Source organism: Engystomops pustulosus, chromosome 5 (assembly GCF_040894005.1).
Source record: "Engystomops pustulosus chromosome 5, aEngPut4.maternal, whole genome shotgun sequence".
Classification (NCBI taxonomy): domain Eukaryota; kingdom Metazoa; phylum Chordata; class Amphibia; order Anura; family Leptodactylidae; genus Engystomops; species Engystomops pustulosus.
This window is the reverse complement of record NC_092415.1, coordinates 186,036,269-186,050,021: the sequence shown is the minus strand read 5'-3', so window position 1 is coordinate 186,050,021 and position 13,753 is coordinate 186,036,269.

The following is a 13,753-nucleotide window of genomic DNA, read 5'->3' as shown; positions in this document are numbered from 1 at the left end:
GTGTATACGGTGCATGTGTATATATGTGTTTTGCATGTATATAGTGTGTATACTTGTAGCATATAAATAGTGTACATGTAGAATATATATGGTGCATGTGTATATATGTATGTAGCATGTGTATATATGTGTGTAATGTATATATAGTGTATGTGTGTATTTGTCTCTGTAGCATGTATTTGTCTCCTGAAGTATAATGTGCAGGATGGGGACAGCTGTGAGGATTTAGGCACATGGGGCCCTTATCCTAAGTTTACACCGGTGTCTTGTTATGCCTCTGTTCCGACCATTTCCAGTAGAAAGGTTAACCTCATTTTCAAAACTTAACCTCACAAACGTTTTTGATTGAAAAAGTTTTTCTTATAACACATTTTTATCTCTCGCTCTATGCAGTCTATTTCAATATAGAGTCAGCTCCAAGTAGATGCTCTGTTTCACTTGAGTTGATGTTAAGATAAGGCAGGTCCTTAGAGGCTGCTTGAGATATGGGATGATGGAAAGTAATGTACAACAAGTACACTCTCAAGCAATGCATTCTACACATAAACTCGCACTAGAGGGATTAAAAATATGAGAAGAGGGGGCTAAAAGAAAAGAGAAGAGCACAACAGCTGGGAGATTTCTAGGGTTGATTGTTTCAAAGAGGTTTTTGTTACTAGGAAAAATGAAAATATAAATTGTAATAAAAGAAAAACAGACACGTGTCCTAAAATAGATTCTTATCGAGAGAAAATAGAGATGTCCTATCAGATGAATAGAGCATACGAGCTCCCATTGTCATTGCCCTTGGGCTCAGGGACGAATAAAGTTTGCACATGGGGGGTTATTTCTATTCTGCTTTTCTTTTGAAAAAAAAATTAAAGGGACAAAATACATAAATTCCCTGTTATCCTCATTTTTTAAACAAAAAAGACTCACTTATTATTTAATATTTTTAGACATTAAAAAGGACATTTAAATACATTGGGACAAAATTACTATCTTGTTTGAGTCTACAATAGTGATTAGCAGACCCATTAATATTTTTAAAATTCGTTTTTTCCGGTTACCGAACCCGTACTTGAACCACCAACCGTAATACCACCGATCACGGGAGTTAGTTGTTTAAATGCTACTGGCAACTTTGCTGGCTACATTCATAATACTGCTGCCGCAATTTCAAAGACATCATCAGGGAGCGACGATCCATGGCAAAATAGCCACAGCAATTTAAACTCGGCTCTACAATAATCTATAATTGTGTGGTACTACAGCCTCTGGAACTGGACCACTATGATCCCTTGAAGATAACTAATCCAGAAATTTAGTTGTCCTTGGGCTGAGATGGGCCAAAACTCCATAACTGTCCCCATTCAATGTATTGGTTTAAGGCTACATTCACACTCTCGTTGCCCACCCGTACTGTACCGTAGTGGGCAACGGCAGTGCATGGGGAGAGGAGGAGGAGGTGAGCACAGCTCACCCTCGCCCCTTTCCATAGGAAGTTATGGCGCAAGGGGGCCGTACTACGGAGAAAGATAGGACATGTCCTACGTCCTATCTCCCGTAGGGCGCCGTGCACCCATTGCCATCTATGGGGGACGTATATCGGCCGTATATACGTCACCCATACGGTAGTGTGAATGTAGCCTAAGAGTTTTTATGACTCTTTGTCTCCTGTTTGAAAATGGGACGAGATTCCTGGAGACTCTGTGGAGATCATTTGAAGTCCGGCCACCTTCCCTGTTAGGTAACAGTCAGCTAGCTCCATTAAGGCTAATTACGCTGAGGCTGAGGGGAGGTGAGGGATATTGGTGGCATGATGAACAGGACAATATTTGGCCTGTGGATCTTCCTTGTACCTATAGGTTCAACACAGCCCCCATTGTGTTTAAGTTGGTTTACACCTTCAAAGGGGTTTTCAGGATTAACTTATTTTTTTACTATGGGCTCCAGAGGGGTATGAACATAACAAACAAAGCTCGGATGCTCCAGTGCACCATAGCGCCACCCAACACCACCAGCCGTTGTTTGAATATTGATGAATATTGATATCACATCAACATCAGATATCCACTACACCCTGAAGCTGTTGTCTATAAACTGCAGAAGGTGCATGCACTGTCGATGTAACGTCACCATTGAGCCTTTAGCTGCTGCTTGGTGATTGTGGAAACATACACTGTTGACTTGTTGGTGCCATTCAGTTCAAAACTGAGAATTCTTCGTAATTCTACGACCCCCCACTTGATGAACACCTAAGAAATACCAAATTGCTCAGTCTTTGGGGTCCATCAGAAACTTGATGGACGAGTCCAATCTCTGTGCACATACCTCCGATCATGAGTCACTAGATACAATACATTTTACATAAGGCCTCACCTATGAACAATTTCTCCACAGTTTTTACAAAGCATTTCTTCTATTCTCTCATAACCATAATATTAATCTAGTGAACTAAAACAAAAGAAAATGAAAGCCTGAGACTAAAGTTTCACCGAAGTGAAGAAATCTTTGTCATCTCAGGTCAAAATGAATTAAACTAATTTGTGCCTGTTATCAGTCCGCATAACTTTTAAGTAATGTCAATTGGAAGTCTTTGAGCCGTGACATTAATGAGTCCGCACTTGGCAGTAATTGATAGCGCCCTATGGGGAAATGAGGAACAACACGAAGGCCAATCGCAGTTAACCCCTCTCAGGCGCATAGGACAAGATGTGAAAGTGACAACGAGAGCGCGTTGTACAGTGTGACATTCCGGTGACATACACAGATCAGAATGACATCGATTCACTTTCTGATGAAGGCCTATTTAATATCACTGAGCTCTTAACAAAAGCAATATATGTGCAAATCTCGGATTACGACGGCTAGTTCTACGCCCTATACCAAACAAATTCATGAGATACATATGAAGAGATATTTGTCAGAGGGCTGCTTTGCATTTGTCTGGTGTTTGTCCTTTCATCTGTTACATGCATTATAGAAGGATCTGGAACAGTCACAGACGCAACAAGACACAGAAACATGTAATGGAAAGTGGAAATAACGCAAAACACTCGTGCATGGAATAATATACTGGGCTGAAGAAGTCAATGGTCTGTGTCCGGTCTATCTCAATATATATGGTTTCCAGTGTCATGACGTGTTGGAAGTGGCCTGCTGTACATTTGTACATTTGTAGAATAACAAACTGAGTGATACTCACAATACTGAACCCCTTCTACATCAGAGAACCTTCAAAAGTCCTGGAAGGTCTCTTCTCTACAGTCATGGCCATACGTTTTGACAATGACACAAATATTATCTTGTCACATGATCTGTTGCCCTCTGGTTTTTATGTGTGTTTGTCAGATGTTTTTATCACATACAAAAATACAAGTGCAATCATATTATGAGTAACAGAAGCTTTTATTGTCAGTGAGAAGGAGTTACTGCAGCAAGTCAGTATCTGCAGTGTTGACCCTTCTTCTTCAGGACCTCTGCAATTCTCCCTGGCAGCTCTCAATCAACTTCTGGACCAAATCCTGACTGATAGCCGTCCATTCCTGCACAATCACTGCTGCATTTTGTCACAATTTGTTGGTTTTTGTTTGTCCACCCGTCTCTTGATAATTGACCACAAGTTCTCAATGGGATTAAGATCTGGGGAGTTTCCAGGCCATGGACCCAAAATCTCTATGTTTTATTCCCTGAGCCATTTAGTTATCACCTTTGCTTTATGGCAAGGTGCGCCATCATGCTGGGAAAGGCATTGTTGGTCACCAAACTGCTCTTGGACTTTTGGGAGAAGTTGCTCTTGGAGGACATTCTGGTGTTTTTAGGCAAGACTGTGAGAGAGCCGATTCCCTTGGCTGAGAAGCCAGAAAAAGGGTTCCTGGTGACAGGTTCCCTTTAAGGGATTGGAAAACCCTTTTTATCATGCATTCACCTATTTGGGTTACATCAGTTATTTATCATAAAAACTCACCCTAGGAAAATACAGACAATCAAAAATATTTCAGGAGTGAATGACAACCAAGCGACTTCTATAATCGACCTTGGGGCACAACTGGGGGAGGTACAGCTTATATGGACTAGGAGCTTTAGGGGGTCCATATGGTGTCTCTTTCCCATAGGAAGAGGCCAGTATTATAAGCAATTCCTTGTAGTTGGGGGCCAGCTACAGATTTTACATTGAGATCCAGTAGCTTCAAGCACTGTCGCTGCCTACGGAGACAAAATATGAGAACATTATCTTTTCCTTTCCGAGGTAAAATTAATAAGAAACAATTGATACTATTCCCTAATGGACCATACATTCCTGGAGTCAAACAGAGTTATGAAATCCAATAGCGATAGTCAAGTAATATAAAGGGAAATAACATAGATCGACAATGTTGTCTTCCCCTGTACAGTGTTGGATCGCGCTATTGTCTGTCTTTATTGAGTTTACAATAGCAACGAGACAAATAAGCCAATTTTTCACAGAACTGAACGAAATATGACTGATGCCAATTCATTATATCGTGTACCGAAACATCCTGAGTGCTGAACCAGAGGAGCGGCCAGTGAGGGAGATAAGGGATGTAATAAACTGTAGGTTACAATGTTAACAGAAACCTGCCAAGAAATTGTATTGATATATGATTTTAAAATATATATTTTTTTCCAATTTGTTTGAGGTATTTACTTTGATAAAACTTGTTTATTTCCCCTTATCTTAATATTTCATCTCTACAAAGCGCATTCACATTTTAACCGTTTAGATGGCAAAGATTTTTTAGGTGTTTCATACAAATATTTGGTGTCTTAAAACTAAAGAAGCTTAAAAGTGTTTTCTAGGAATGACTAATGATGACCTATCAAAGGTAATTCTAGGACAACTCATCAATATAGCAAAAAACTGGACCCATATGGCAATCAGATGAAATGACTTTGGCGTCGTATACTGCATCAAGACCTAGGAAATAGACGTTCTGATAGCCCTCGAGTGGGATTCTGTATTACTGGACTTCTGCCACATAGTTCACTGGATGATCCTCTGGTGCTCATTGTGCATACAGCATGTTATAGAGCAGGAGGAGCTGAGCATAATGTACATGGTGTCCTATCTGCAGGCAGCATGTTATAGAGCAGGATGAGCTAAGCAGATTGTACATAGTGTCCTATCTGAAGGTAGCATGTTATAGAGCAGGATGAGCTGAACAGATTGTACATAGTGGGGGTCATTTTCTAAGGGCCCGAATTGCGCAATTCCGTCAGGTATCCCGACGATCTCCGATTTGCGCCAAATTCCAAGCAACACTTTTTTTTAAAAAATGCGCCGGGTTGCATGCGACGGAAATCGGGGGCATGGCCGTCGAAAAACCTGACGGATTCGGAAAAACCGCGGAATTGAAAAACAAAGTGTCGCTTGACACGCACTTACCTGCACCAAGTAATAGAAGGTGAACTCCGACGGACTTCAGCGGACCTCAGCGCAGCAGCGACACCTGGTGAATATCGGGTGCACGGACCTTAGTGAATCCCGGCCGGACCCGAATCAGCGTCAGAGAACCCGCCGCTGGATCGTGCTTGGACCAGGTAAGTAAATGTGCCCCAGTGTCCTATCTGCAGTCAGCATGTTATAGATCAAGAGGAGCTGAGTATTTCATACACGGTGTCCTATCTAGAAGCAGCATGTTACATAGCAAAAGGAGCTGAGCAGATTGAAGCAGGATTAAATCAGATACAGCAGTTGTTTCAGAATATATTTAGAAGAACTATTAATTTTGGTCAGATGTGTGGTGCATATTATACATGGTGTAACATGTTATAGCATGTACAAGGCTGAGCAGATTGTAAATAGTGTCCTATATGCAGGCAGCATGTTATAGAGCAGGAGGAACGGACTACATTGTATATAGTGGTTTATCTGCAGACAACATGTTATAGAGTAGGAGGAGTTGAGCAGATTGTAAATAGTGTCCTATCCAAAGGCAGCATGTTATAGAGCAGGAGGAGCTGAGCACATTGTACATAGTGTCCTATCTGCAGACAACATGTTATAGAGCAGGAGGAGCTGAGCAGATTGTAAATAATGTCCTATCCACAGGCAGCATGTCATAGAGCAGGCAGAGCTGAGTACATTGAGCATAGTGCCCTACCTGCAGGCAGCATGTTATAGAGCAGCAGAAGCTGAGCAGATTTTACATCTACTCACCCACATATATTCTTCTTACGCAAAGTTTTACAAGAAAGCCTGCCAATCACTGAGCAGGGCCACCCACTAGTCTCCTAATCTCACAGCCACTAAAAGTTTAAAACAAATAGATAACACGTTCTACTAAATCTTTTCCCACAACACTTTATATCAATATCCTTGGTTCTGCTTCCCTATCGCATTCTGCCTGCATCTCCAGTAACAAATTCAGTGTCAGATTCCTTTTTAAGCCATGAATGAACACGATTTTCAGCAAATTTAAACTTTTTGGGTTATTTTTAAAGCCCTGTTTTTAGGACACTTATTTGATCTCTGGATACATACAGCACATTTGTGTGGAAATACTGATGGCGATACTAAGACTCCATTGTTTCTGTTTCTACAGTCCATTTGGTTCATGAAAAAAAATTCAGAAATTTCAGATTTAAAAGGTCAATTTTGAATAATGTTGTATTTTGTATTGAAAGTTAAAAGTAGAGACAGTAAAAACCAAAAAGGTCTGTAATGTACAAAACGAATTGCTCTGTAGCGTCCGTCATTGCAAACATATTTACATTTCTTTTCAAGTTAATTTCCGCATTTTTAAAAGGTTTCTAAGTGAAAAATGATTGACCTCAGTCTAATGGAAATTGCAATTTTTTTTCATATTTGATTTTTACCTTCATTAATTAAATGTTTTCATTTTTGTCTATTTGATTTTTTTTTATCTTTTTTGAATATTTCTACGCTTTCTTTTCAACACATATTTCATCTTAACCTTTGAGCAATGTTCAATTTCCCAATGTACAGAAACCCACTGTCTGCCATGAAAAATATGATGAAGAATCAGAGCTTTTCATCAAAATTCTCCGGAGGAAGCCGTAGATATATAGTTACATCTAGTATTTGCTGGCATTAGGAAAAATCTCCATCATGCTGATTTACACAGCTGTTCAAGGCTTGTTGTATAACAGATGGACATCACCTAAACCTCCTCCAGGAGAAATTGCTGTAATGAGATCGTTTCGATGGACAAGGATGGTTTTGTTTAGGCTTTGGTGGTTTTTCGCGTATCACAACTGGATATGTCTGTGTAACTTTTTGCTATATTCAGTTACGTATCGGTTCCAGCAGTGATAATTCCGTTAATCAAAACATGACGGAGGCTCCTGCTTCTCTAAGGTGGTCTCCTAACCCTGGAAGATGTAGAGCGATGACAAATCATCGAGTCCAGATCATATCCTGATACTTTGAAAATTCTGCTCCCTCAAAGATAAGAGACAGCAATTATTACGCGGGATAATTGCTTCTTAGAAGTCGTAACCAAAGAAAATTGTTTGTGTGCATTTCTAAGGCAACTAAGTTTTGCTGTTCCATCTAACTTCCCAATTGATTCCGACGCGAAAGTATCATATTTTCTTGTCTTTTCTTTTCGGCGGCCGGAGATGAATGAACTGTGAATTGAAAAGTTGATTGCATATAGTTAAAGGAGACATGGAAAATTAAGGAAGCATGCATAGATTTCTATGGAGCAATTATGCCGGAAAGAAAGCTGAACATCTGATGTCCACAATATAACGCAAAAGCCTGCACAGAAAAAGTTCTTACTGGAGCATTATGGGATGTGAAATGCACAAAAATTAAAGGGGTTGTCCACTTTAAAGGACATCTACCACAAAGATCATGAATTGTAAATTAAGCACACTGACATACTGGGGCACATTTACTTACCCGTCTGGAGTTTTTCACAGAAAGTGAATTGTCCGTGTAAAATGTACTGTGCCGTGATTCACTAAGATCGTGCGCCCGATGTCCTGCATGTGTCGCTTCCCCGCTCAGGTCCGACAGAGTTCACCTTCTTCTTCCTGGTGCATGTAAGTGCATTGTCTTGCGACACAATTTGAAAGTTGTGCGGCCCACCCCTGATTTCTGTAGCATGAAGCCAGCAATTTGTGCCACAATCAGATCGCTTGCAACACAATCCCAGTGCAGACCCCTGTTAAATACCTGTCAAAGCTACGCAAATCCCGAAAACGGTGAACAGTTCGACGAAAGTGCGATCCGCGACTCTAAGTAGATAAGCCCCACTGGGTTGTGCCTACCCTGACAGGAACCACTCTTCACTAATCTTCCTATGCCCTTGTTTTTAACAAACAAAAGGCTTTAAAATGTATGCAAATGGCCTGAGGAGCTCCAGCTCCATTAACACCTACGTAGCCCAGAGCCCCCCAGGCTCATTTGTATTATTTAAAAAGCCTTTTTTTTTTGTAAAGGCCGAGGCATAAGAAGCTAAACGAAGAGCGGATCCTGCCAGAGGGGGGACACACCAGTATGTCAGTGTGCTTGGTTTACAATCCTTCATCCTGATGGTAGATGTACTTTAAGCAAATTCCAGCAAATAATTGATTTGTTTGTGTAATGAAAAGTTATACTAATGTCCTTAAAGGGGTTTTCCCATGAAAGACAATTCTCAAATTTCAACCCCCTAGCAATTTTAACACAATAAAGATCATTTTAAAAACGTGTCTTCGTGGAAATAGCCCTTTTAATGGTTTTCTAGATCTCTGCTTACTGTCATGCAACACAAAACTTCATTCTTTAATTCCTGTAGATAAACACCGGTCACACAGGTGCACAGCCTGTTAGTATCACACAGCTCTGATTACTCTCTGTTTTATAACAAGCCGTGCACCTGTGTGACATCACATGCCCATGGACCGGTGTTTATCTACTGGAAGTAAAGAATGACATTTCCTGTTGCATGACCACAAGCAGAGATCTAGAAAACCCATTAAGAATTGAAAACTTTCCATTACACAAACAATATCAATTATTTGCTGGAATGTTCTTAAAATGAACATCACATTTAAATAAAATGAGATAAGAAAAAACTGAAGAATTACTAGAATGCCTAGTATTTTCACAAAAAGCCTCTCACTATCCCTACACTATACTGAAAAGACACAACCAGGTCGAAACAGTAATGTCTACAGTTGGGAATGTGTTCCTTCTGGAATAGATTTTCTGGTTTGCCTTTAATTCTGCATCATGTTGTTAGGCTTCCTGAAAGTCATATTTCATGGTAAAGGATCTGCCTTACAAGGTAGCAGAAGAGGTGTGGTTTTCCTTGTGTCATTATGGAAAAATTATTTGCATATTTCCCAGAATCCCCCTATTGGAGCATCAATGGCTATAAGTCTCCACACACATGAAAGGCAGCCTTAATTGGAAAAGTTTCCGTAAGGAGAATAATTACTCTTTAACCAAAGTCTTTGTTGACATATTATGTCCCGGAGGCCAGATAACTCTTACTCCCTGACTCTAGTATCTTCACAGACATTTAAGACCTGTGGAGTTAGTGAAGAACCTAAGTCCATATGTAAGGAGCTCCAAAGGTCTAAAATATGTTTTGCTTTCACCCATAACTCACACAACAAGATTTTGCTACAGAAGAATCTGCAGGTTGTGTCCCCCTGGATAGTCAACAGTTGGCAGCTAGACACAGCAACAGAGGTTAAAGGGAACAACAATGTCTTAGGATAGTCTTAGACATTGCCTAGCTATATAGCTATGTACAAGAGGATAAGACTGGTTTGAGGAGAGGTAGATACAGTGTAATGTGTTGCTTGTGGTACTTTGGAAGGAGGACATCCTAGGACAAGGGTGGAGATTTGTCTCCAGGCCACTTTTAAACGTTGGAGACTAAATTTAGAAAGGGAAAATGTGTTGACATTTTTTCTTTCAAAAAAGTATAAAAAAAATAGGTACAGGCAGTCCCCTACTTAAGGACACCTGAGTTACAGACGATCCCTAGTTACAGACCGAGCTCACTGCCCAATGTGACCTCTGGTAAAGCTCTCTGGATGCTTTATTTTAGTCCCAGGCTGCAATGATCAGCTGTAAGGTGTCTGTAATGACATTTAATTGATAATTACGGAAAACATTTTGAAAATCCAATTGTCACTGGGACAACAAAAAAAATTTGCCTGGCGCTACAATTATAAAATATACAGTTCCGACTTACATACAAATTCAACTTAAGAACAAACCTAAAGAACCTATCTTGTACGTAACCTGGGGACTGACTGAATAGAAATCTCATTTGCCATAAGGAAATCTATGCATCTTTATACAAATTTTTTAGACTCATAACAATAACTTGCTTACAAATAAAGGTTATTATTTTATTTTTATTATCCCAAATTATCACATTAAAGGGGCATTACCATTGTTACATTAAATTTAATTTAATTAAATTTACAAATATAAGTGTTAAAAAAAAGTGCACTCTGTGATGATCATTTCCCATAAATGCAGCTATGTTGTCCCTTAGAAACTAAATATGACCACCGCCCCTGGCAGGGTTTGCCCAACAAATGCTACATTGCCACAGGGCGGCTGTAAGACATGCAGTAACTATTTGTTTCTTCGTGAAATCACTTGAGCAGGGGTGGTCGTATCCAAGGACAACAAACTTGTTTCTCACGTGACTACATTTAAAAAAATATTCTCACTCAGATACATTTTTTAAATAACATCCAATTGAAGAAATGGTTGTAAATGGAAAATGGACTGAATGTCAATGCCCTGGTGAGAAGACCCCGTTAAGCTTCTAGAGATTGCAGGAATGCAAGTCTCACATTGCCAACTGGGGTATAGAAAACAGCTGCAAAGAGTGAAGGGTTAACTAGAGATGCCCATTTTTTCACAAAACACTCCATTAAAGACCATAGGGACCTCTCCATCTCAACCAAAATGATTGTTTGTCAGGTGAAATTTAATACCTAAGAATGGTCTTAGCCAACTAGTGACAGATTGTCATCATCTGACAGGAAGTGGGTCATGTTTTACATTTTCATAGTAATTAGTCGAAAAACGATCTTTCAATGAAAGAAAATTGCCTGATGTCAATAAACATGAACAGTCTGAGTAATAAGTATTACATATAACATGTGTATAGCTGCATCTGTACATCATCTGGCCACCAGTGGATAATTCTTCGTAGGTTGTTCAACCACCAGCCGGCCAACTTCTGTTTAATGTGTTTGGTTACCTTTAGAGAACAGCCGGCTACTCAACTTCTTCTTCAATTTTCTATAAACATTTGTTGTGAACCAATACCCTTAAGGTATCCTACAAGGACGCATGGAAGGCTTACAAACACTGTATGAGATCCTGAAATAAAATCATACACATCATGGGGCAGATTTATCAAGCTACCAGTGCAACCATAAAAATTGTCCTCCACCTTGTATATCAATGGAGCTTGTCAAAGGCGGCCAAGGCCAAATCCTCAAACACCCAGATGGTAAATGAACGTGTGACTGAAGTAATTACGGGTTGTATTGCCCATGGTCAACTGATGATCCCAAAGGCTTGTCAACTTTTTTCAGTTATGTACACACAGTTAATACACACATCATACATGCACATGACTACTGTGACAGTCACTGACCTCAACAGTTATTGGCCTCATTGGTTATGTGGTTGTACATGATGACATCACTTTAGGCCAAATTATCGATAAACATCAGATGATGACATCACTGTAGGCCAAATTATCGATAAACATCAGGAAACACTAGATGACCAACAATGGAGTTTTTCTTCAACTTTTTTATTCTTAGCCAATCAAGAATAATCATCCCATTAGTCTTAAAAACATTTTCATGATTAATAATGTAACGTGTGTGTTGTAGAGAGGAGAATGAATGTCACTCACCGAAGTAACGTTCAACCAGATACGGTAACTTTATTTCAAGGCATCAGGACAGGGTGAGGTGCTGCCTCGCCAAGGCGATGGGCCATTTCGTGCGTGTGTCTGCTCTTTCTCAAGCCTAATAATGTAACCTCTTTCACTGAATTATTGGTACATACTGCGATATTGAGGGAAAATAGCGTTTTAATGTGAAATTTGAATATTCTCTGAAAAGAATCAACAAATTATGAAAATGTAATGAAATAAAAATATCTCCCCCAAGAGTCACCTGAGGCATCCAAAGCGTAAAAATAGGAGACAGACAGGAAACAAATTAATTCAGTTATTTGAATGAAAAATTTTGCCGACTGTCAAAACTGAAAGTAAAATATTAGTAAAATTAGAAAACGGCTCCAGTTTCGTACTAAGGCTACAACGCTAGTATTATTCTCAAAGCAGTAATGTCATAAAACTGATCAAAAAGTAATTTTTTACTCTCTGGACGTGATGTCACCTATTTGTATATGTACAGGTAGTCCCCGGGTTACATACAAGATAGGGTCTGGAGGTTTGTTCTTAAGTTGAATTTGTATATAGGTCGAAACTGTATATTTTATTTTATTTATTTATTAAATTTTTTTCTTTTGTCCCAGTGACAATTGGAGTTTCAAAATTTTTGCTGTAATTGGACCAAGGATTATCAATAAAGCTTCATTACAGACACCTTACAGCTGATCATTGCAGTCTGGGGCTATAGTAAAGCATCCAGAAAGCTTCACCAGAGGTCACAGTGGGCAGAGGGGCCCGTCTGTAACTATGGGTTGCCTGTAAGTCGGGTGTCCTTAAGTAGGGGACCGCCCGTATTATGTTTTATTACTAGAAATGTAGAGTTTACGGACTCATCCAGTAGGGTTCAATAGCCAATGACCAAGTGGCTAATGAATTTTAGCTGTAGTGTAATATTACATCAGCACACCTCAAGTCATTAATCATGGCTTTCGCTATCAGATATTAACAACAGCTGAGCTCTGCCGACTAAAGCATCAACTCTATGACAGTAAATACTTCCCAATGGGGCAGACGGCGAGACATGAAAGATAAGCAAAAAAGCTAATGACCTGCCTATGAATTCAGTACATTAGTAACTTGTGGTCATTATTCATTGTCTTTCAAAAAGTACATCCTGTAATCCATTCTGCCTGCTTAATACATCAAAATAGGCCACAGAGGACATTTACCTGTGTACGGTAAACCATTGAATACATTTATTAAAGGGAATCTCTCCCATCGACAATTGCGTCCAGTCTGCTGGATGACCTAAGCAGTTTTACAGTATATATAGTTTTATAGGAAATTGTTAAAATTGTTAATTTGTTATTCATCAAGGGTGGGATTAATTTTTTTTGACAGGTCAAAAACATTCCCCTTCCACTCGTCATTGTGCCATCACTTTACAATAACTATATTTAGTGATGACTAGATACTGTACGCCATATTGTTTCTAAATAAAAATGTAATTATAAAGCCCGATATTACAAATAATATCACTATACTATGACCAGGCAGAGCCTATTGTTCCCATCTGGAACTATGTATTTTAGACTACATGGCGGTACTCTGTATGTATTTTATACTACATGGCGGTACGCTGTATGTATTTTATACTACATGGCGGTACGCTGTATGTATTTTATACTACATGGCGGTACTCTGTATGCATTTTTTACTACATGGCGGTATGCTTTATCTATCTTATACTATATGGTGGCACGCTGTACACAGTTGATCAACTGTACAGGGTCCACAGAAATCCTATCTGGAAGTCCAGCTTCTATTGTAGTCATAAGTCATAGTCATGCGTGGGCCACACATAATACAGAGCTGGAATTCCATCTACAATTTCTCTGGCAGGT